Source organism: Poromitra crassiceps (genome assembly GCF_964638095.1).
Source record: "Poromitra crassiceps genome assembly, chromosome: 25".
Classification (NCBI taxonomy): Eukaryota; Metazoa; Chordata; class Actinopteri; order Beryciformes; family Melamphaidae; genus Poromitra; species Poromitra crassiceps.
The window spans coordinates 12,735,217-12,762,094 of NC_139649.1; the positions used below are offsets into that span (position 1 = coordinate 12,735,217).

The 26,878-nt window shown below is 44.8% G+C and overlaps 1 protein-coding gene across 1 annotated transcript in view; it reads right to left on the reverse strand.

Annotated features, from left to right (window-relative positions):
• nxph4 (neurexophilin 4) overlaps nt 1-26,878 on the reverse strand; it is a 67,270-nt gene that overhangs the window by 24,177 nt on the left and 16,215 nt on the right. The gene's annotated exons all lie outside the window — the stretch shown is intronic.

The following is a 26,878-nucleotide window of genomic DNA, read 5'->3' on the forward strand; positions in this document are numbered from 1 at the left end:
TGTTTTTTTTTGTTTTGTTGTTGTTGTTGTTGCTAAAAACGTTTTTCCGTTTTTCTGTTTTAAAGTTTAAAACGGAATCTGGCTGTCATTAGGCATTGATTGACTGAATGCTATTGCTAACTGTTACTTTGAACATCCATTTGCAATGATTCTGGCTGGATATTAACTATTGTAAATTTGTCACAATGAATGCAATTTGTGCACAATGTGTAAATACACTTAATATTAATTGTTTAGACCTAATTATTTGTAAAGTCACAACACATTAGAGATGTGTGTAGTTCTTCATAGATTTAGCCTCTTCATTTTGCTCTCAAATGCACCAGGTTGACGAATTTTACTTTAAAATGTACAAAATCTTCTTCCGGGGGAGAATCCCCCCGGACCCCCATTGGGTAGCTTGGCCCCCCCAAGCTAGGGGCAGGCCCCCTCTGTAACTTGGGTCTGGAGCCGGGCCTGCTTGAGGGCATCCCTGCGGGTCGCCAGCAAATGATGATGACTGGTTAAAATTCATGAATTCATTTATTTACAAGAACAATTATAGGATGTGAAGAATGATTTTGATCATAGTTTCAATGTCTCTAGTCACGAGGTTCTGGACAAAATCATATCTAACAATAAAAATATTCTCAGGTTTGGGCCCGAGAGACAAAATCTCATCCTATAGCCACTTCTTAACATGCAGTGGAATCTGTATTATAACCCGCTCCTAGCCGGTTGGCCTGCATGTTAAACAACAATTAGCCGGCCTACGCGCACTCCGTATCATATTCATCTCGGTCGCCGCTATAGCATCCGCATAATAGGAAAAGTGGGTGCTGTTTAACTCTGGCAGCTCATAATCCCGATCATGTCTGAGTGGGCGGGTGGTGGCACCTCACGTTCACTAGTTTATTAATTAATGAATCGTTCGGGCAATCGCTTATATCAACGAATTAAACGAGCAAACTCACGGTTTCCTCAGGTGCTGCAAACGCCTTTGAATTGTTTGGTAGAGCATATAGGGATCCCAACGCGCTTCAGCTATGCAGGCAGGCAGGTCCATCACACCGAGGAGAGGAGAGAGCTTACTGCTGCGCTGCTGATCCATGTCAGAAAAAGTGAGACATACATAGGCCTAGCCTAACTTTTGTGGGGAGAAATACATTGAAAACTAGTCAGATATGACTTGAATGCCACTTGTAAAATAAATCACCCACAGTGATTGACGACGGTCCGACCACTATTTTGACTGGGCGGCTTTATGTAACAAAGGCGGAAGCGCTCATTTTTGGCACACTGCCACCCCTCGCGGTCGGAATGGACCCTCGAGTTAAAACGGCATGTTTTTGAATGGAGTTTGGTTAAAGATTCGCTAAAGCTGTTTCAATTGAGCACAGCGCCGCCGCCGACTCACGACAACTATTTGCCTTGTAGGGAATAACGTGCATGCTCCCGCACCCCCTCCCCCCGCCCACTGGCAGAGAGAATACTGACCATTTCCAGCTGTTTCTAAACAAAGACCCCTCATGTTTAAAAAGGTAAAACCGGAAAATATCCTGCTAGCTGCTAGCCAGACATGATCCAGACTTCATGTTTAAAAGCCACTTATACGTGGCCATAGATTGTAGTACAGGGCTCCTTGATATAAACCACGGCTGTAGTGCATGCAGGGCATTCAGGAGTATTTTCTTTTTCTGATTTTACCCCTATTTTATTCCCAATTGTACGTGGCCAATTTCCCCCTGCTGCCCCTGCTCCACCCTCTGCCGATCTGGGGAGAGCCAAGAAAGACTAGCCAAGACTAGACGGCTTCCTCCGACACATGCGCAGTTGCCAGCCGCTTCTTTTCACCTGACAGCGGGGAGCTTCACCGGCAGGACGTAGCACGTGGGAAGATCACGCTATTCCCACCAGTTTCCGACCGGGACACAGGACACATCCAGCCGGATGTGTCCCACCCACCCGACACCGGCCAATCGTGCCTGTATGGACGCCCGACCAAGCCGGAGGTAACACGGGGGGTGCGAACCTGCGACCCTCGTGTTGGTAGGCAGGGAATCTACTGCGACACTACCCGGATGCCCAGGCATTCAGCAGTGTGGATTGTAATTGTGATCGTGCATCTGTCTGTTATTTATAATGCTGGACAATTTCATAAAGAAGCAAAAACCAGCACTGTGTAGGCTTGTGGAAGCTCAGTGAAGAATAAAACGTGGGGCAGCTATGATAGTTACATGTGTGTTACAAACCTATATTCACATATATAAAGGGTTGTTTCGATTCAACAGCCATGAAAGGGTCTGGACAGAGCAGGACTTTTGACTGATAGTCCAGCAGAATCTGTGGTTCAATTACTGCGTAGGGAGGCTCTCCTCTGGCCCAGGGCTAGACGCTTCGCTGGATAGCTTCAGTAAACACACAAACACCCACACACTCAAGTGCATACACACGCAAGCATCCCTGAACAAACAATCAAAGACACACACACGCATGCACGCACACACACACACACACACACACGTGCGTGCGCGCGCACGCGCGCACACACACACGCACGCACGCACACACACACACACACACACACACACACACACACACACACACACACAGCCTTTATAAATCTGATGCCACCGACCAAAGGATATCAACACAGACATTTTTCTCCCTGGTTTTCCTTAAAGATACGTCTGGAAGAAATGTATTAGAAGATTGGATATTGGCCGTTATCTAAATGAATGTTTTCAGGCCCTGCGGAGGCTGGGCTCACTACACCGTCTGGCTCTTTAAAAGTCAGGGGACAGCTGATGAAGAGGGTGGCTGCAGCAGTTTGTCCACAATGAGCCTAAAAACAACAGCAAAACGCACACACACACACACACACACACACACACACACACACACACACACACACGCACGCACAACAGACCTACAAAGTCAATTCCAACTCTTCCACAAAACAGTTTTGACAGTTAGGAGTGAGAATCAATTTCGACTGAATTGATGGCGTTTCATTTAGCTGGTAACTGGTCTTTTGTAAGTACAAATTCAAGGATTGCTAATGGGTAAATGTAACAGAAGTGCTTTCAAAACTAGTATGCGTATGATTCTTGAGCAAACAAAACTGCGGTTATTGCAAAACATTGGAACGTCCACGATGTTGAGGATTGCTATAGCCTGTCAACAAAAGTAGCTTGGCCTTGGCACACAACAACAAAAATGATGGATGCCACGAAAATATGATCAGAATTTTCTTGAGGTTCTGACTCATCCGGCCAGTTCTGCGCGCACACACACACACACACACACACACACACACACACACACACACACACACACACACACGCACACACACACACACACATGCGCGCGCGCGCAAACGCCCACACGGCGTAAACAGAAGATGGGTCTAAAGATTTGGCACGTTTCCAGAGCAGATGGGTGGGTTGGGTAGGGGAGTGCGGTGGGGGCGGCGGCACAGGAGAGCGTCAATCTGTCATTTCTAACAAGCCAGGAGACTGGGAGCCAGGGCAGGTCACAGACACACAGGACACACACACACACACACACACACACACACACACACACACACACACACACACACACACACACACACAGGCCCACTCTTCGCCCTCACACAAGCCGTCACATTCCAACTGTGGCATTCCTGCTAATTAGAACACAAATTAATGATCCAAGCTAGAGACAGACTCTGACTCTCCCTTCCTCTAGTCAACGTTTAGCCTGCCTCCCGGTTGCATCTTCCTCTCGCTGTTGCACCTGTTTTTTTCCTCCCCCTCTTTCTCTTTTATGCCGGTGACTTCCTTTTCCTGTCATCTCTCTCCCTGCTTTCTGTCGCTCTCCTCCACACTCTCCAGCATAGAAGCACAGAGATGCAGTGCGAGGTGAGAAAAACACACTCTTCCTGTGGCAAGTATAGACGGTTTTAACTTGACAACAAAAACATTCTAAATTGAACCCCCGCTCACTTCCTGTTGCAGTGTTTGCTATGGACATAAAAGAAGAAAAAAAACATTCAAGTGCAGGACTGACCATTCTGTGAAAACCGTCTATACAGCTGAGCGGCGAAAACAAAAGTAACGATGTCGAGTGAATATTTCTGCAGTTTGCCGAATGCTGAGAAAAAGGAAGTGCTGTGGGGTTGCGCTCTGGTGAAAAAGCGTCTATACAACCGGCCTCCAACATTACTGCTTCATCAGTTCGATTAAAAAACAGCATGATCACTTTGCATATTTAGGTGTGTGTGTGTGTGTGTGTGTGTGTGTGTGTGTGTGTGCACGTGTGTGTGTGTGTGTGAGTGTGTGTGTGTGTGTGTGTGTGTGTGTGTGTGTGTGTGTGTGTGTGTGTGAAAACCCGGCGAGCGTCCTTTCTCTCTCTTCCTTCGTTTCACATTTATCATTAGTGTGATTCTTCGTTGCATAACTTGAGAAACTGTTCAAGATTGGATGTGCAACTTGGATGTGTACTGTAACTTGCAAAAACAAGTACTGGTCATTCGTGAAGTCTAAACAAAAATGTCAGTCAGGTAGACTACTTAGCCCCATGCCTTGTTTCATTCACATTTCTCCCTCCACGCCCAGTTTCATTCATACTTCTTCCTATTCAATCACAGTTCACGCTCAGTTCCCCACGCTATCAATAGTCCCAGCCATCTCCCTCACTCGCTTTGCCGCTGAACCAATCATCTAAAGCGCTTGAGAGCATTTCAAGTTCACGTATCTCACCGATTAGTTGTCACTGCACTCGGACTCGAGTACTTCAGCTCTGCTCTGCAGTTGTCGCCATTCCCGCGTACCAGTTGTTTAGCCCCGCCTCCTCCCCTGCCACCACCAACGTCATGGCTCCACAGGGATTCCCCATGGGGGGGATTTCTAGTCTACGCATTCCTCACGCACTCCCCTCATCATCGCAGGAGGAGTGTCATCATGGAGTCATATGCCAAACCTTAAACCTGTTGTATCAATATATGTTATTTTGAACATTTATACTAGTCTCTCTCCTAATTGAAATTGTTTGGTGAATATTATTAGATAAATTGTTGAACATTTGTAAAGCATCGGTTGAGTGAGTAGTTTGAGTTCAACTAAACTAGAAATATTGTGCTCATTTCTAGCATGCCTCACATGCTAGCTTGCGAGCTTCGTTTGCTCAACTGGCATGTGTGAGTTGAGCAAGTCTGTCCCGCACGGAACCTGCCGCGCCGCCGGCCACCTTATTATAGTAGTGAGATTATTCTGAGACTATTAAGGTATGTTGATTAATTGTCACATATAGGCCTCTAGATAATCTGTTAAACAGTTGAATTGTTGAATGTCAACTCTGACCAGACGTAAGAATGAGACATTGTTTCGTTTTTCAGCTGGTTCGGTTCGGTTTCACACCAGCCAAAAAGCAAATGGTCCAGATATGGCTGCCAAGCTCCCAGAAGTTTCTGGTCATCTGCTGGGATGGAAAATATAGGTTCCCAGAGATGTTTTGACGGAGAAATCTTTTTCTGGGTTCACACCTGGCCCAAATGAACCGCACCAAGGGGGACACAAACTCTGGTTTGATTCAACCAACCAAACAAGGCAGGTGTGAAAATGACCTAGTATAGTAAGCTGTTGGAACGTTACAACTACTCTGTAGACCAGGGGTGCCCAAATTCTTTCCCATGAAGGGCCAAAACTCAATCTGGGTGGAGGGCCGAGGGCCAAAAATAAACGTTGTGGAATTACATTAAAATGTATTGTGTTATATAGAAAATTAACATTCTAAATCTAAAATAACATTTCAATATAATAATCTACTTTTTATCTGTTTGGTAATTGTAATAATTTGCAATTGGTTATATATATAAAAAAAAACATCTGCATTTGTGGGGAGCTTAAACATTTAATCAGTAAACACCCAGTTAAAAACAACAGTTGTAATTTCCACCTTTGTAATCAAGAGAGAAATTTGACTTAATTCACAACTTGAAAAATCCTCAAGGTACTTTGAAAATCAGCTTCATTGTTCATCTTTTGTAAACAATTTGCCATGACAATTTGCAGGGATGCAATCTCAGGAGTGAACACAGTATATCCGCAGCCACATTCAGACACTGTTTCACAAAGTCACCACATGAAAAAGCTCGTCCACCCTTTGCAATCAGTGCAGATATCTGATAACTTGCCCGAGTTGCATTCTGGATAAAAAAATCGGGGGGATTTTTTTTTTTTTTTTTTTTAATCCGTGGCGGGCCAAAACAAACAGAGGGCCCCAAATTGGTCAGCACTGCTGTAGACTCTCTGTAGGTGGACTATCCGAAATAAAGTGTTCCAAAACCGCTTTGCTCTGTGATTGTATTTGTTATATTTGCTTTCTTTTTCTCCAGGAAGAACAGCGATACAGTGTGGGGCAAAGTCACAGAAAACAACAACAAACTCAATCTGGCAGTCCTCCCAAGCGGTCTAGGACACCTTGCCCGATGCATCAGTGGAGGGCTGACCTTGAGTCGCAGGCATAAGGTCAGGAAGCATCATTAGTCCTGCCTCCCTACCTGCAAGGCTAAGAATAGGAACAAGGCCCCAACACAAACAATCATTCACTCATCATCTCCATAATAGCTCTCTACTGTAGGTCTCTCGCTCGCTCTACCTCTCCCTTTCTGTCTCCCATTCAAAAATAATTGAATGTTAAGTGGGTATAGGCTTAACGAGCAGTAGAACAGCTTTAAAAATGAATATCTGAATTAACCATCGAAGCACTGTAGGAAACATCTTATTTGTCAAATCAACATGGAACACGCCAACATTTTCTATTCAACATCTCTCTCCTCAAACCTAATAAAAGAGTCTCTTTCTCTTTCCTCTCTTATCTGTGTCTCTCCGGCTCTCTTCTGGGTGATATTACACATCGTTCGCTCGTATCGACGGGTCAAGTTGCCACATGAAGTACATACACCCACGTACACGCGCAGTCGCTCTTGCATTCACACTCCCTGTCGACATGCCAGGTCTTGACACCCTACAACAGTCTCTCTCCATGGTAACGGCTAGTTTGCTGGCGAAGCGTAAGATGACTTTTGATTTGTTAAAAAGATTCATTAGATGTGCTTGCTTGAGTAAAGTATACGCAGGTAAACAACAATCTACATATATGGGGGGGAACTTTTTTTTCTCTGCAGACAAATCACCTAACCCTGCTGGTAACAGTCAACACCCTCAGTCTCTGCTTCCCCCTGCTTGATTCCCAGTTGTGGCTCTGGCTCACAATCAATACCTTTCACCGCTAAGCCAATCCGCAATAATAAAGGCATTACAGGCAGAGAAAAATAACACCAAATCTTATTAAATATGAGAGATGGTCTGTTCCCTTCTACGTCTTCCTGCCTCCCGTTGCCTAGGCGAACAACGGAGCCATCCCATTGGACAGACGGCAGCCGCTTGAACCCTAAATATTCTTCTGGGCTGATCAACAAGCTGGGGATCAGTAAGTGTTGTGGGTTACAGGTAGACCATGCAGCTTAGCATTCACTTCAACACTCCCACCCGCCATATATAGATTGCACATTTCTTTGGCTTTTCTATTCAGTCTGAGGCTCACTCCTCTTTATTTCATTTTGTCATGTTTTTCATTTCAGGGGAGATTTTGTTTTGTTTTGTTTTATTATTATTCATTTTGCACCCTCCTCCTCCTCCTCCAATCTCTACATTTCTCGGAGGCTTTTCAGTGAAGTGAACGCAAGCTTCTACCAATTACGATTGAGCCTTTACTACAATGGTGAGATCCACTGTAAAACAAACAAACAAAACATAATGCAACATTTTACTGAAACAGATCTACATAATATACCGCCCGTTGTATGAACTCTGTCAGGTTATGCTCAAGTCGTAGGTGATGAATGAGGTTATGCTTATACAGTATTAAATGTGATACTTTAAAGTGTTAGGGCCTGTGTCCACCTAGCGTCTTTTTCTGGCGTTAAACGCTGGGAGTGCGCTGGGGAACGCTGATCTCGGCGCACAATATAACATGGAAGCAGTCTGAAACTAACGTTAGCTCAGTGCGGTAGTAGCTTGATAGCTGACAGCTAACATTAGCAAACAACACACATACAGTGATTTAGCTCAACACTCACCAGAAATATTAAGTGTCTAGCCAATCTGCTCCCACAATTGAGCCTTTCTGTCTCTGTTGCGATAGTTTTTTGATATGATTAGTTTGCCAGAAAAGGAGCACCCAACACCAGCGTCTTTCTGAAAAGTTAAAATAATTTCAGCTGGAAGCGCTGGGAGCGCTGGGAGTCGGGCGCACAAAAACACCAGAGCGCTCTGAAAATATACGCTGGACGCAGCGTACTTTCTCTAGACGTCCGTGTGCGCTCGCATACGCCCTCCCCCCATTGGAAACAATTGAAAATAGACGCCAGAGCTGATGAAAAGACGCTAGGTGGACACAGGCCCTTATACTGTACATTTGAGATGTGTAATGAGACAGCAAGAAGACTTGCTATCTCCAGTAACTGTTCCGAACCCTAATTTGCGATCACAATCACACAATCTTGCCATGCTCCAATCTACTGGTTTGAATCCTAACCACCAATCAGCATCCAGAGGCCACTATGTGACGCCAGCGAGAGTGAGCCCGTGATAGACGTGATAGACAGATGGTTCATCCAATCACCTGCCAGGTATTTTTTGAAAGTGCCTGCCCTTTGAAACGGTTTCCCGAGTGACTCGTTCCCAGATGGTTATGTGAAAACAGACCATCTGGCAGTGTCAGGTTATCCGAGGCCCACACCTCTCTCTCCCTCTCTCTCTCTCCCTAAACACATGGATTTGCCACCTTGTATTGTCTCTGGAGAGGCATCACTGTCTTCGCCACAGTGCTGACAGGGGTCTTCCTTGCATGATTCTTCAGTATCGTGTATTCCAGCCATTCCACAGCGACCAGGAAGGAGGACAGAGCTTTGGAGATCATCAGAGCTCATTAGAGCTGGCTGGCTCTCAGGGGGACAGTTAGCCCAATCTAAACACAGTCACTTAGCTTTTCCAATAGCCCCTCGAGCTATAGCTAGCGGCTCACTCTTTATTTACACGTGTTTGCGGTCTTGGTAAAGCTGCTCACAGGACCCAAGACTATACCCTAATTGGCCTGTCGCTGAAATTGAGTGGTGAATTATTACAACTCCTCAACAAATCCATTTAGTGTAGCCAAAACAGTGTGTTCATGCTGGTTGTACCGCTGTACCGATTCTCCACCCCAAAATGGTATTTGGAAAATTCTGCAGTAGGCTAATGCAACATAAAAATGTAGTGTGGATGCTTCTTCTACAGCAACTCCCATTGCTATTGTGCCACTTCTGCCTCTTCCACTGATGTTAAAGAGACAGATACATCTCTGACTCATCCGAAATATATGTTCTTATAAAATGAAAGATAATTCAGTCCTCAGTTCTGATTGAGTCACATTCACAGCTGTTTTAAAATACTAGATCAAATGCACCTGTGAACACATAACATTTTCATTTAGATATTACAACCTTAACATCATTAACCAAATATCAGAGCTCATACCAGTCCTACAACTGTATTGATTGGCAGAAGAATAACATTTAATTATACTTGAATCATCGTTTAATTATCATTGGTTGATCTTTGCTCTTTTTCATAGTGCAATCAGGTGCTTTACTGCACTTTGTGTTGTACTATATTTCTAACAGCACTTCTGTTCAAGAAGTTCAAAATCACTGTAAAGCACTGTTTTAATTGACTTTGTATTTTAAATCATAACAATACACAGAAACAATGTAGCCTATCATAAACAATGAAAAAAACAACAATATCATTATTTCCTCTTTTGTTCTAGTCCCACTCACCCCATAACAACCAGGAGTGGGGAGCAGGAAAGATTCACACATTATACATTTTAACACCTATTTTATGAAATGTTAGATAAGAGTAGTAGGCTATAGGTCGAAGCAGGCAAATATGGTCCGCCAGGATGTTTCCCTCATGCGGTGTCATTTCATCTGATCTTTAACAGATTTAATCTTTTATCTGAAAAGATTAATTTGAGATTAGTAGTATTTATACCACAACTAGCACAAACAGCATGTCTGCAGCAGATAAACAAAAAACAAAAGAAAAACAAGCGCTTTTCACTTATAAAGGAGGTTTGCCCCAGCCGAAGTCTTCTTAGTTTAGTCTAAATGTTTTTACAATCTATAAGAATCCTACAAGCTCTGAGAATCATCATAAATATATCACATTTCATAAATAGTAGCTACAGTAAAGCCTTAGTGCACTACATAGCGAGAGATCAAATGATACCAGAGATTATTTGAATCATTCTCAACATATGGATAATTTGAATGCATTTTAAATCTGATACAAATTTCAGATTTTGCATAGCCTATGACTTACTTATTTGCAAAACTACAACAACATTCTTATCTTACTGAAATTACAAATTCACAAGTTGGCATCTAACAGTTCACAGATGAAACTGTCACCTCTAAATAAGGCAGTGTCATCTGATCCACTCTGAACCACCGACGGAACCCTGCTAGGGAGGGCATCTCCTCTCAACCAAATAAATACAACATTTACTTGTACAAACAAGTTGAAGTAAAGTTTAAAACTTTTCATTTTAACTTCATATTCAAGAATGCCTTAATGGAATTTAGAGTTTGAGGTGTTTGTTGTTATATCTGATGTGCATAGGGTTAGGGGTTACTTAGTTAAGCATAACATAACAATATTTAATATTTGATTAGCAGTATGTTTTATAAAGATGGATATTCCCTCTCAGATGTGTTGAGGTCAAATATTTTAGCATCATGTCCTCAAAACAAAATGATAAGTGGTGACTGAGCATCTTCCTCCACACTTCTGCCCACAATAATGTTTTCATATATTGCCGTCGACATTCACACGATCTCTACTTAACTCCAAAATGCTGTTACATAATTGCATTGTACCGTATGTGTCTCAATCAGGTTGCCAAATAATTTCCTGCCTCATCTGATGCCTAAAGATAGAAATAATTTTCCAAAACAATTCTTGCAGTCAGAGCACCTGTTAGTAGCACCAATTCATGCATATTATACATGCAGAAAAAAATCTGGGACTTCAGCGACTGCTATCTCTTGATCGGACATGACATTCACTCTGATCTATAAAACATAATACGAAAGTATTAACTAAAGCATTTCAACAGAATGTAATCTCTACAACATCGGATGTGGTGAATGAAAAAGGGACACTGAGGTTGATATCGCAAGATAAAGAACGAGAATGAAATCATTAACTAAACCATTTGGCAGCATAATCTAATCTTTGTTACATCAGACATGGTAAATGAAAATGGGAGGGTGGGTTGATATCTCAACAAAGAACATTTGTTATCAGAGATGAAAATCAATCCTTAGCAAGATAGAAATGATGACAGAAGTAGTGTGGATTAGGCACGTGTGATGTTTAGGTGCAGCAGTACCGGTGGAGGGTCGAGGGCTCCAGACCTCGGAGAATTTCAGACCACACTATTTTATGAGACAGACTAAGAATTGGACCACATTCAAAGCCTATATCCATGTAATCTGTAGTAGACAATAAATAGAGCTGATAGTGTCTGATACTATCTTCGTTAAATGACAGGCCAGGTTTGACTGAGAAATTGACAAAAAGGTGGATTATATTTGTTCATGGGTGAGTTCAGTGTGGGGGTGTTGTGGGAAGAACTGACCTAGTGGATTATCCATCATTCACTCAAAAATCTAATTTCAATGTCTCTTTAGTGGGATGTGCTGAGCTCCAAATAAAGGGCACAACCAGTTAAATACAAATTGCATTCCTTTATGAGATTTTATAAGATATGGTAAACCTTGAGTAAGATTTGTGGACACATCATTTTTGATAGCACTCTATGGTTAAGTCCTAAAGTCAAGCAGAAGAATGATGTTCAGCTAGTAAGCTATACACCATAAATTGTGGCTGAGTGCTGCACTTGAAGCTGGGGTATACTCATCAAGGTCTACATGGGGATTTTGATACCAGATGACTGTATGGCACAAGGATATAAATATATATAAATCATATATTCTATACAATCTGTTTTACAAGGCAACCGGGTAGTTAATCTCTCACAGATATCTTTTCAATCTCTTCCTTTCTTGTGTGTGTGTGTGTGTGTGTGTGTGTGTGTGTGTGTGTGTGTGTGTGTGTGTGTGTGTGTGTGTGTGTGTGTGTGTGTGTGTGTGTGTCGTTCGCACGCGTGCGTGTGTGCTTGTGTTAGAGCTGTACACTTGTGATGGTATCACCCAAGACACATGTTAATACCAGGTCTGAACTAGGCCTGTGTGATTTATGTGGCATAACAGGACATCAGGACAGGATTCTGGCCAGGCCCGGTGTCACGGGGGGCTAGTTGCCCCCTCAGTTGTATCCACTTGCCCCCTCAGATTTTTGAGAAGCAAAAAAAATAAAAAATAAAAATAATATTTTTTATTTTTTTAAATAAACATAGGCTATAATATTATAGGCTGTGTATGGTAGTTGAAACATAGTTTCAAGTTGACGTTTATTTATGTTTGTAGTTAAAACAAAAACATAAATACTGTATAGGCTACATACAGTACAACACAAAAGGCTGTTATATACCCTTTGTCGCCACCTATATGTAACTAAAACCATTAAAATTGACAACCGATCCGCAACTTTTTTTTCCATGTATCTACCAGTCCTTGGCACAAAAAAGGTTGGGAACCCCTGCTCTAGAGGACACTAGATGAGACTAATGGAAGATAAAAGATTCCTACCTTCTGAAAAGGCAATACCAGCCAAAATAAACATTGTGTTACATTGCTTTGAAACATGTGGTCTCCCTTTTTTGTCAAGTCCATTGAGCCTGGGCAGTGGCAATGTACTTAGTCTGGTGATTATGGATATTTCCAGGAGGCTGAGCAGTTTGGAAAATAACCTTATGGTTACACCTGCTTAGTCTGTTAATTTAAAATGAGATATTCCTCTAAATCTGGCTTCCAACCCCCGAAACTTTTTTTTCCCGCAGGGCTTGCATGACGCTTGCATGACGCCCCTGTCCTGGGATCATATCAAACTAGAAAATCTAAGGAAAACATTGTTACCAACCATGTCCTGCCAGCTTTTTGGTAGGGGGTACAATAACAATCCAAAGTTAGGCTAAATTCTGGCGAGGGAAAAACTGGCGTGGCCATTTTAAAATTGCCCCCTCACAATCTTTAACTCCCCCCCTCAGTCACGTGATTTCTATTCGCACATAGGATAAGCAATAACCACGCCCTGTGGCGCCGGGATTGGCCAGGAGCAACACTGGAGGGCACGCAGCCCAGCGATTTCATGAACCAACTGAATAGCTCTTGAGAACGGACAGCGATTTCGAGAGCGGACATTGAGAGCGGACATTGAAATGAATTATGGTCACCTACCTTTCTTAGCATAGTAATAATAATAATAAGCATAATAATTGTAATCTACACAATGTACACAATCTACAAAAACATGCAATAATATAAACGGTGTTGTGTTCACGTTCATAGCTCATATAATATAATGTATCATATCGTTAATTTCAAGCTCAATTCTTACCCAGAGAAAAGGTACAGCACTGAAAATGTAACAAGCAATAGTTTTTTAAACATCTTTATTTTAAAAGATGAAAAACCCCAGGTGCTTTAGTCCCAAGCTTCAATGCTCCTGGCCAATCCCGGCGCCACAGGGCGTGGTTATTGCTTATCCTATGTGGGGTTAGAAATCACGCCCCTCAGTCACTTCATCCTGATTCTGTCCTCGCAATCCTCTGCTGTCTGATGGACCAAGACATGAGATCACACTGGCCTCCTCATCTCAACTAGAAGAAAAAAACATCACGTTTTTGGAGTAGAGTAGAGTAGAGTAGAGTAGAGGTCAGAATAGAGATGATCTAAGACAGCAAGAGAAAGGAGGGAGCCACAAATATTTCGATAACTGCAGTCAAATTAAAGTAGTAATCTGCATCTTTTTCATATTCGATGTGCTATTTTCTGTCGCAGCTTGATCTATCACAGGGGTACGTTAACCTACACCCAGTTCACAAAAGCTTTTACATGTGTCTGCTCTAAACATGCTGGGTGTGGAACTGTAGGTCTTTCCCGGGAAAAATCCTTTGGCGCACAGGAAGTGATACATTTCATGTTACCGCGGCAGCAGCAGCAACATCAGTTGTTGGAATCGACACAAGAACTGGATAGTTAGCATGAGTAGCTTCAGTTAGCATGAGTAGCTTCACCATATTGATCCTGGATAGTTAGTATGAGTAGCTTCACCATATTGATCCTGGATAGTTAGCATGAGTAGCTTCACCATATTGATCCTGGATAGTTAGCATGAGTAGCTTCACCATATTGATCCTGGATAGTTAGCATGAGTAGCTTCACCATATTGATCCTGGATAGTTAGCATGAGTAGCTTCACCATATTGATCGTACGCTTTGATCGCCAAGTGATCTTTGGGAAGTGCCATGCATGCAGAAACATGACAGCAATGACTGCTTAGCAACAAGGACATCGCCAATATGAAAACACGCACGTACTACACGCACGCATGCACACACACACACACACAAGCATGCACGCGCGCACACATACACACACACACGTTGGCAGTTTAAGTGATATGCCGCAGTACAGTAATACTGTTTTAGTTTGTCAACTTGAGTCCAACAAATATTGAATTTGTAGTTGTGGTTGAAGAATTTTGGCTAAGAAGAATGAGAGAAATATATCCTGTAGTGTTCAGGATGGGTCAGTTGGATCATACAACATGGAAATAAACAAGAAAGCAATCAAGCAAGCATTATTCACTACAATCATTCATTACACTATAAGTAATCATTCATCATTCATTCAAGCAATTACTGGATTTTCACCCTCCTGTACTTCATACATTCACTCGCACGCACGCATGCATGCACGCACGCACACACGCACACACACGCACGCACGCACGCACGCACGCACGCACGCACGCACACACACACACACACACACACAGATCAGCACTCCCCCATTGGTGCTTGAAGAGTATGATCAGCACTCCCCTGTTGGTGCTTGAAGAGTATGATCAGCACTCCCCCGTTGGTGCTTGAAGAGTATGATCAGCACTCCCCCGTTGGTGCTTGAAGAGTATGATCAGCACTCCCCTGTTGGTGCTTGAAGAGTATGATCAGCACTCCCCCGTTGGTGCTTGAAGAGTATGATCAGCAGCACTCCCCCGTTGGTGCTTGAAGAGTATGATCAGCACTCCCCCGTTGGTGCTTGAAGAGTATGATCAGCAGCACTCCCCCGTTGGTGCTTGGAGAGTATGATCAGCACTCCCCCGTTGGTGCTTGGAGAGTATGATCAGCACTCCCCCGTTGGTGCTTGAAGAGTATGATCAGCACTCCCCCGTTGGTGCTTGAAGAGTATGATCAGCAGCACTCCCCCGTTGGTGCTTGGAGAGTATGATCAGCACTCCCCCGTTGGTGCTTGGAGAGTATGATCAGCACTCCCCCGTTGGTGCTTGAAGAGTATGATCAGCACTCCCCCGTTGGTGCTTGAAGAGTATGATCAGCACTCCCCCGTTGGTGCTTGAAGAGTATGATCAGCACTCCCCCGTTGGTGCTTGAAGAGTATGATCAGCAGCACTCCCCCGTTGGTGCTTGAAGAGTATGATCAGCACTCCCCCGTTGGTGCTTGGAGAGTATGATCAGCACTCCCCCGTTGGTGCTTGAAGAGTATGATCAGCACTCCCCTGTTGGTGCTCAGGGGATTCTGTTCTGCTCTTGGCCTCCTTGTTGATGCTGCATGATGACACCGTTCACACTTCCTCTCAGGTGAACAGAAGCTCAGCCCACTCTTCACACCCAGGCAGGCACCTTCTGTCTGTTGTGTTTTTCTCAGACTGTCTGTCAGTCTCTCTCTCTCTCTCTCTCTCTCTCCATCTCCTTTCCCCTCTGTCTGTTCCTCCAGGTGCCACATGGTGTCACTGTCATTGACTGGTCATGTTGCTACATGCAGGTTGCGGCCTGGCCCAAGTCTCTGTCGATGGGAGGGTTGACATCTGGCGAGCTAAGTGAACTGAGACTACTGGGGAACTGCTTTCCATCTGTGCTATTCCAACCAGGACACACAGAGAGAGAGCCATGTTTGGATGCAGGCTCGTGTGAGTGGCAAGGAAGGGCTGCACACTTCCAGCTATTTATAAGGCCAGAGTTAATAATGCATCATGTATTCAAGTTGCATCCAACAACTGTTGACGTTACATTTCAACAGTGACATCAGCTAAGCTAATTTTGGTCTTAAAGGAACACACCAATTTCTAAACCAGCATTGTTGTATCATTACAAAAATCAGTAGTATATCAGAAAACTTGAAACAGTTTTGTAGTGATTCATTTAGTTTGACAGTTATTGAGAGTTGATTGGAGTTAGGTTGTGGACCAGTGATGTCATTTGTGCATGCATGACATCACTGGTCCACAACTTAAGTCTGGCCCAAGACAATCGTCGCAAAAGTCATGCCCCTCTCTCCCTCATCTCTCCTGTCTCTCTTCACTGTAAAGCTGTCCGATAAATGCAAAAATGCCCCCCCAAACAACAACAACAACACCACCACCACCAACAACAACAACAACAACAACAACAACAACAACAACAACAACAACCACCACCTGTGGATGGCTACCGCCCTTCACTATAATTGCCTCATTCAGAAGTAACAATGTTAAAAATGTAAGATGGCAAAATTCACGCCAAGTTCCTCTAACACGCCCTGTGTGAAGTGTATAATTAAATTTGTCAACGTGAAGGCAGTGTGGTGAGGAACTATACCTCTAACTTTAGAAAACCAATACAACCCAGAAGGTGAAAGTATTAGAAAAGATTTATTTACATGAACAAAGTCTCACAGAGCACTGTGGTTCAGTCCCATCTCCTGTTCCTGGGGACTGACCACACCTTCCTGTTCATCACTTCCTTTTATAGACTTCTTACTGAAGTCCAACAACAAAGAGTAGCTTTATGCACTTAGCGCCCCCTACGTCTAGGATGAGGTATTACAACAACCTCTAAATTCTCTCTACAGCAGTTATGATGTGAGATGATTTTCTGATGCTGTCAAGTTCAGTTTTCTCTTCACTCAACATCCCAACAGCCTCCAGAAGGTCTACCCCCATTCCACTTCTTCATTACTCAGGCTAATTAACAAAAAAACAAGCTGAGATTTGAGATAACTCAACAGCGAGAAATGCCACGTCTCTTGATCCAGAAACACCCACAGAGGATCACAACATGGCGACCGGAGCCAGAAACCTCCAGGCGAGGAAAAAGAAGTCACAGATCTCGTCCCCACCAGCAGGGCCGGCTACCAACTATCAGAGCTGGGAGCTAGGACTGTGGAAAAGGCTCTATGCCCGCAAAACTACAGTGTTTGATATTAGGCAGCCACGCCCTTACCTTAACTAGATGAGTAACATCAATGAAGATGATGTTTTGAGCTCCTGGCATAACGTAATTGACCCTCGTCACACAAATTGGAATAAAATAGAGCTACTTTATGACTAGTGTAAGACTAGTGTAGTCTATTCACCTTATTCACCACGCCCACTTTTTCTCTCTTCCACGTTCGACGCAACGTTTGTTCTTCCGGTTCAGCGCTAGTTGGCGGCCATTTTCAAAATAAAACGTCAGTATGAATGAAGTTTGGCAACATTCAGAATTAAGCTACACTGCGGCCAACTTCAGTTACATGTTCATAGCGTTACTGCTGCGAGGAGCCGATGGCTGTACCCGGTTGGCATTTAAATTAACGTTAGTTACAAAAGCACGTCGACAGTGTTTTCTCACTGCCAGTATAGCCTAACTACAGTGGGGTTTGACAGATAGCTAGTCCGACCGGGTGTCAGCACAGTCAGCGCTCCCGGTCCTCGCTGCTCGTTAAAGATTTCCAATAGGCGTTATTCTGATAAACTGGTCACATATATGTTACGTTCTCACCCGACAAATATTAAAACTTTAAAAGTTTGGGTTTTTTAGCTTGAAAACTGCTTTTTGGCAAGTCTAAATGACTGCGGTAGGCGTACTCTACTTACGTGTTTAAAACCAGAAAGACGATTACGAAATGACGTCATGCAGAAGCGTCCTTGTATGGGCAAAGAATAAGGTGAATAGGACCGGAGGTGGCTCTCTCTCTCTCTCTCTCTCTCTCTCTCTCTCTCTCTCTCTCTCTCTCTCTCTCTATATATATATATATATATATATATATAAAAATAGATAGAGCCTATTCTCCTCACATACTGTATTTAATTTCTTGCAGGGCTACATTTTCATCAGACGTGCTGGCAAAGTAGTTGCGCGGCCGGGCGCGAGCAGTATGGATGTGGGGGGAGCAGGGGAGAGGAGGAAGAGAGAGCATGGAAGGGGAGGAAGAGGGAGCAGCAGAGGGACAGATAGAGGCTTGGTTGTGAGGGTTTGGAGAGGCAGGTGGCGGATGAGAGAGGTGAAAGATGAAAGAGTGTGAGAGAGAGAGAGAGAGAGTGAGAGACAGACAAATAATAGACAGAGTGAGAGTGAGGTACAAGCGAGGTGAATTCTCCTGGCCTCTATCCATTAAGCATGGGTCCCGTGACACAATATCTAAAGAAAGGCTAGATAGACACGGGCAAACAGTCTGCAGGCAACAAAATCCAAAAACAACAGCTTGTTGGATCATATTGTCTTGCTTTCATCTCAATAATGCATCCCGCATGTACAGCTGGAAGTCCTGAAAGGACAAACAAGACTACAGACGAGACTCCATTATTGCACGCCCAGATTCTTGAGCGTCCAGTGGATTTCCAGGGGATCTTCGACTCCTTACGGCTGTGTGATTGTCGAGGGTTAGAACAGTACATACTGTACCGTGCCCACAGGGCTTACCAAAGGGGTCGCCATTGCAGCGGGGTTACCGAGGTCTGTGTTTTTTCCCTCCCTCTCGTTTCCTCTCACCCTGCCTCACTCTTTTCCGATAGATTCAATGCATGTCTGAATGAATGCATTAGAAGCCATGCTAGAGATATTAAAAAATGATAAAAAAAAAACCAGAATCCCTCGTCCACAGAGCCATCTGCAGCAGGGTCCTCACTCTGAGCTGACCCTGAGCATCGCCTGCCGTCTGCACCGTGAGTTATGATATTTGGTGTCTCTCGGATTACACTTTAATATTTCATTACATGCACAAAATCCCGCTCTATATATCTCCCCCAGGTGTGTCACTATTAATCATACGCATTGTGAGAACCCAAGGCTGTCTAATAACTCAGGCTATGTACGACACACGCACACACACGCACACACGCACGCACATACGCACACGCACGTACGCATGTTGTGTGAGTGCAGAAAATATACACACACGCACATATAGGCACATACAGACACGACCACACACCGACACAGACAAACACAAACACACACACACACACGCACGCACCACATGCGTGCGCGTGTGCGCAAACGTGTGCACACACACACACACACACACACACACACACACACACACGTTTGTACAGCTACCTTAGTGAGGACATTCATATAATGCATTCCTATAGCTCCTAACCAAAACCTTAACTATCACAAATAAAAATATATACCCCAACCTAACGCTTAAAACACACACACACACACACACACACACACACACACACACACACACACACACACACACACACACACACACACACACACATAAAACACACACACACACACACACACACACAAACACACACTGTCTCTTGGATGCTGACGCCGTTCAGGACTCACACACATGAACACATCAAAATACACACATCAAAATACACACTGCCATATCAAATAGTGAAAGTAGTGTATGAAGCACAGCGTGCCTTTTCTCCCAGGCAGCACATTGACCACGGGCAGATAACTGGCGGCCCCCGCTGAGAGCCAAGCTACTCATCGTGCATGTGTGAAACAAACACGGTGGCCATCATCAAGAGCCAAGCGTCCCTTCACATCTGATCTATTTCCAAAGCTCCACTCCTCTCTCCACCACGCTCCGCACAGCCAGGAGAGAGGGCGTGAGAGAGAGACAGACAGATGAGGGAGACATGAGAGAGATGCGGGAAACAGGGGGTAGGGCTGAGTAAAAAAAACACACACACACGATATATCGATATCAAATCCATATTCATTGATGGAACTATAATAATGCTTTTTGCCGCGGGTGCTTGAGGCTTTAACCCCGTTAGACGTGGTTTGGTTCTTAGCGCAACGAGATCTCGTAAACATCTATAAACATCTGTAAACATTAATATTTTTTTATAATGCACCAGGTTCGATTTACAGCATTAGTTCTTTGAGAATCTCTTTCACATCCAAGCAAATTTGATATTTGTAACTGTTGCTGAAATATCAATATCGATTCGGAAATGGAATCGAAATCGAGAGACCTTGTGTATCGGAATCGTATCAAATCGGGAAATGAGTGGCGATACCCAGCCCTAAGAGAGAGAGAGGGGGAGAGAGGGGGGAGAGAGAGAGGGAGAGAGAGGAGGGAGAGAGAGAGAGAGAGGGGGGAGAGAGAGAGAGAGTGAGCGAGCGACGAGGACACTTTTAGTCACTGCTCACATCACGGAGATGACTGGGGACCTCTCAAAGTAGAGCAACACCAGCAGAGCAATCTAAAGTAGGGCTGACCACTTCACACCCAAGCATCTTCCTCTGCTGCGTTATTTATTAAGACATGCAAAAGAGGACGTCAACAACAACAACAACAACAACAAACAAAACCCCGGAGGAGACTTGGACAAACTAGTACTTGAATAAATTGAAATAAATACATAAATAAAAACAAGACACATTTTCGGGCCCCTTGCATGTCTGCCAAGGTAACTCATACTGTACATGCAACATCAAGCAGCTCGGATAATATTTGAAGTAGCCTAGTGTTATACTCAAATATATGTTGACCCTAGTCAGGATTAAAGTTAGTCAAAAGAAGTTGGAGCCATTGTACGTATTTGAAGTATTCCCTTTATAACTTTACTCTCTATTCTAATATTGAGATTTATTGCTTTTGGATGGTTTGCATACTATTCCAATGTTACATGGGTACCTATCTGTTTGCTTTAGACCTGAGAATTGCATGGCGAGGGGCGGGGCTATGTTCAGTCACACCTGTAGTAAGATAGACAGGAAGTGGGTTTGGTGCAAACTGTTTGGTGAGAGACTAGGAAGGGCATACATTTTCTTTGAACCACATTAACTGAATCCTGATTTATCCCTTTGATCCTGTTTTGCTCGAATTGACAAGAAAGACTGATTTACATTTCTTGAACTGCCCTGATCATTTTTGGAAGCATTTAATAAATATTTGTCATTTTATTTCAACATTAACTTGGACTCATGGACACTTTTTGGATGTGAGTATCAAATAGGGGTGGGGGAAAAAATCGACTCACTTAAGTATCGCGATTTTTAATGTCACAATTTTTTTAATCGATCTTTTATTCCAGAATCGATAATCGCGTCATTTTTTTCCCGTTTGTTTATGTATGAAATGTTACCACTTTCATCCAGTACATTATAGAGCGCTTCCCTCTGCTCCATGGCTCATACAGCCAATCATGTACCTTGTTAGTACAAGTGACACGGAAACAGCCAATCATTTAACAGACAAACTCCGAGTGCACCCGCCCCGTGACCCGCCCCCACTCACACAGCTAATCATATCCCTTGACAATGGTGGCATTGCTAGTGATTGTTGTTGATGGTTTTATCCAGAGCTGAGAGTCCCGACATCTCCTGGATAAGCAGCACTGTCGAGTTGCAGCAAAATAGACAGTTTGTGTTGTACTCTGAAAGGGTTTTTCATCCCTTGAATCAAATTGTACATTATCAGCTTTATTTTAGCATGCAAAAGTAGCACGAGACCCATTCCTGGCTAATGAGTCTTGCATTTTGGTCCTCCGCTGACGCCTCTCGTTTGATCTCACCCGGCGTTACAAATAATTCGATGTGGGTGAGTTTCAATTCGTGTTAACGTAACGTGTTAACATGTGTTCTATTAATAAGAGCCCGGGAAATTAACGTTAATGTTAAGACACCAATTTAACAAATACAGACGTCTGCAATGTTACTTTAGGGAATGGCATCCGCAGCTCAATTCGCTTCTGTGAGCAGAGACACATTTGAAGTGTTGGAAAGGTTTTACTTGTACTTTGGGACAGGAATAACTCATTGTGTCATCTATTGAGCACACAGCTTATATGACTTTATGTCTTCTGCTTGGGCGGAGTCTTGATGCGTATATAAAACTGTACTGGAGAAATGTACCGCATTTTCAGCGAGGCAAGGCTTTTTCTCGCCCAACTAACGACGCGCGGTCCCCAGCGCGGTCGCCCTCCAGCCCTACATAAGCCTATGACTATTTGTAGTTAAGCAAGTCAACGCAAAACCCAGGCTTTTACACACCTCTGATTCACCTAACGTTAACCCTACAACCCTGAAATACACGTTACCAAACGTTCTTTTAGAAGGCTGGCAACGCTAGGCTGTCATCAAAGTAAAACGTCACCATGTCTGTAAATAATGCTTGCAGTTGCACTCAGAGCATGTATGTGTGTGTGTGTGACAAATTAGACCTACCTGTGTGCCTTGAAAATAAGGTGGTTCAAAATAAAATGCAACCTTTTTCTTCTCATGTTTTTTATTAAGGGTAATTAAAATTATCAATAATTATCGATATAGACTGATATGAAAGATGTTATATCAATATACTTTTTAACTATATCACCCAGCCCTACTCATGATATAATATACAGTCTCTAGAAGTGTATGATTCAACTTTTCCCATGTTCTGGTGTAAAAAAGCAAACAAACTGAAAAAGGAAAAGAAAACAAGAAACACAAATCACAATAAATCGTAATATCGAATCGCAATAATCGTAGAATCGCAATACTTAAGAATCGCAATATATATCGAATCGGCACCCAAGTATCGTGATAGTATCGAATCGGGAGATAAGTGAATCGGCACAGCCCTAGTATCAAAGTGTACCTAGTCTCACCAACAATGGAAAGCAAAATGGAAGCTGATACAGCCCCCCCCCCCCCCTCCTCTTCAGGACAGTCTAGTGATGGATGGCTGCCCTCTTGGCACAGGGCCATGACACACCCAGCTATAATGTCCCTTTATCGGCTCCAGCTAAGTGTTCATTTTCTCCCTGCTGCCATCAGGCCTGTCACACCTCAGCATGCTGCCATCAGACCTGTCACACCTCAGCCTGCTGCCATCAGACCTGTCACACCTCAGTCTGCTGCCATCAGGCCTGTCAGGCCTCAACCTGCTGCTGCCATCAGGTCTGTCACACCTCAACCTGCTGCCATCAGGCCTGTCACACCTCAACCTGCTGCCATCAGGCCTGTCACACCTCAACCTGCTGCTGCCATCAGGCCTGTCACACCTCAGCCTGCTGCTGCCATCAGGTCTGTCACACCTCAACCTGCTGCCATCAGGCCTGTCACACCTCATGCTGCCATCAGACCTGTCACACCTCATGCTGCTGCCATCAGGTCTGTCACACCTCAGCCTGCTGCTGCCATCAGGTCTGTCACACCTCAGTCTGCTGCTGCCATCAGGTCTGTCACACCTCAGCCTGCTGCTGCCATCAGGCCTGTCACACCTCAACCTGCTGCTGCCATCAGGTCTGTCACACCTCAGCCTGCTGCTGCCATCAGGCCTGTCACACCTCAGTCTGCTGCCATCAGGTCTGTCACACCTCAGTCTGCTGCCATCAGGCCTGTCACACCTCAGTCTGCTGCCATCAGGCCTGTCACACCTCAGTCTGCTGCTGCCATCAGGTCTGTCACACCTCAGTCTGCTGCTGCCATCAGGTCTGTCACACCTCAACCTGCTGCTGCCATCAGGTCTGTCACACCTCATGCTGCCATCAGACCTGTCACACCTCATGCTGCTGCCATCAGGTCTGTCACACCTCAGCCTGCTGCTGCCATCAGGCCTGTCACACCTCAACCTGCTGCTGCCATCAGGCCTGTCACACCTCAACCTGCTGCCATCAGGCCTGTCACACCTCAACCTGCTGCTGCCATCAGGTCTGTCACACCTCATGCTGCTGCCATCAGGTCTGTCACACCTCAGCCTGCTGCTGCCATCAGGCCTGTCACACCTCAGTCTGCTGCCATCAGGCCTGTCACACCTCAGTCTGCTGCTGCCATCAGGTCTGTCACACCTCAGTCTGCTGCTGCCATCAGGCCTGTCACACCTCAGTCTGCTGCCATCAGGCCTGTCACACCTCAGCCTGCTGCCATCAGGTCTGTCACACCTCAACCTGCTGCCATCAGACCTGTCACACCTCAACCTGCTGCTGCCATCAGGTCTGTCACACCTCAACCTGCTGCCATCAGGTCTGTCACACCTCAACCTGCTGCTGCCATCAGGTCTGTCACACCTCAGTCTGCTGCCATCAGGTCTGTCACACCTCAGTCTGCTGCCATCAGGTCTGTCACACCTCAGTCTGCTGCCATCAGGTCTGTCACACCTCAGTCTGCTGCCATCAGGTCTGTCACACCTCAGTCTGCTGCCATCAGGTCTGTCACACCTCAGTCTGCTGCCATCAGGTCTGTCACACCTCAGTCTGCTGCCATCAGGTCTGTCACACCTCAGTCTGCTGCCATCAGGTCTGTCACACCTCAGTCTGCTGCCATCAGGTCTGTCACACCTCAGCCTGCTGCTGCCATCAGGCCTGTCACACCTCAGTCTGCTGCCATCAGGCCTGTCACACCTCAGCCTGCTGCCATCAGGTCTGTCACACCTCAACCTGCTGCCATCAGGTCTGTCACACCTCAACCTGCTGCCATCAGGCCTGTCACACCTCAACCTGCTGCCATCAGGCCTGTCACACCTCAACCTGCTGCCATCAGGCCTGTCACACCTCAACCTGCTGCCATCAGGCCTGTCACACCTCAACCTGCTGCCATCAGGTCTGTCACACCTCAGCCTGCTGCCATCAGGCCTGTCACACCTCAACCTGCTGCCATCAGGTCTGTCACACCTCAGCCTGCTGCCATCAGGCCTGTCACACCTCAGCCTGCTGCCATCAGGCCTGTCACACCTCAGCCTGCTGCCATCAGGCCTGTCACACCTCAGCCTGCTGCCATCAGGCCTGTCACACCTCAGCCTGCTGCCATCAGGTCTGTCACACCTCACTGCTACTTGCTGCGTAATAAACAGGAACAATAGGGAAATCACGTAACCTGCATTCTGCTTAATTTTACTACTATGTATGTATGTATGTATGTGTGTGTGTGTGTGTGTGTGTGTGTGTGTGTGTGTGTGTGTGTGTGTGTGTGTGTGCGCGTGCGTGCTGTGTGTGTCTGTGGGTGTGTGCACATGCGTGTGTGTGCGTGTGCGTGCACTTGGGGACACGGGAGATGGGAAACCTCTCTATCGGACAATTCATTTCTGCATGCATGTCTGTGTCACACAGCTTTATGACAAACGTAATACCAGTAATATTTTAATTAATACCAGTAATATTTTAATTCGATTCCTTTTCAGACATTATCGTCTCTACTCAGACATTTTTTTCTTTTCTTTTCTCCAACTCTCGGGGAGCAGTTTTCCAGCGGTAAGGCTGTTGGTGAGTCATACACAATAATACTATTGTAATAATGGTGGGCTCACCCATGGAGGTAGGTGGGGAGGCATTAGAATGCTGTGTGAGTGTGTGCTCTGCAGTACTGGGGATAGAGCTCAGTTCAAGACAGATCAGGTGTGCTTATCTTGACCTGGACCTCCGTATGTGCCTCGCCTGCTCTGCCCTTCCCTCAACTCAGGGGAGAGAGGGGGTCGACAAAGAGAGGGAGGGAGGGAGACACAGAGAGAGCGAGAGACACAGAGACACAGAGAGAGAGAGAGAGAGAGAGCAACTGTTTGATATGGAGGAAACAGAAGAACATAAACCTGAGAGAATAAGAGAAGAAAGAAATGCAAACACACAGACTAAACAATGAGACCCATGGACACACACAGAGTTACACCTCTTCCTCCTCCTCCACTAGTCAAGCTGGCAGTGGCAGAGAGCTGTATCAGAGGCTGGACGATGGCTCTGGCCAGGCAATGTGTGGCCCTCCTGGGGGCCAGGCGATGTGTGGCCCCCCTGGGGCCCAGACAGCAGCTGGCCAGCAGGCCTTCTCCTCAGATGATTCTGGCATAGAAAACCCAGAGCTGAGGGTTCTGCTTCTCTCGCTCCCTGGCTGTGTTTGCACTGGAGCTTCAGATCCAATTTTCCAATAACACTTCTGGGCGATTTTGTATTCTTAACCGATTTTAAATTGTAATTACTGTTACCCTGCTGGTTTTGTTTGCGTTAGGGCTTGATCAAACTGTACACAGTGGTTCCTCCATATACATCAACTGAAGTCAACTGAACTGACAAAAAAAGCTTTGCAAGAGCCACAATTAAAAAAAATCCCTTTCCTCCCATTATTTTATCAGATTTTTAATGATTTATGTATTTTAAGTAGGATTTAAAAGAGCCACAACTACCCATAAAGGAGCAGCATGTGGCTCTAGAGCCTCGGGTTGAGTATCACTGCACTAGAAGTGATGTCATCAGTGATGTCATCAGTGATGTCACTTGAGCAATTGTGATGTCATCAGTGATGTCACTCGAGCAACTGTGATGTCATCAGTGATGTCAGTCGAGCAACTGTGTTTGCCCAACTGGGTTGTCACTCAGGCAGTTGTGATGCCATCATGATGTTACTCGAGCAACTGTGATGTAGTATGAGCTACTACATCACAGCTTTTGAGAAGGGTCTGGCTGCAGCTGCCAGGTA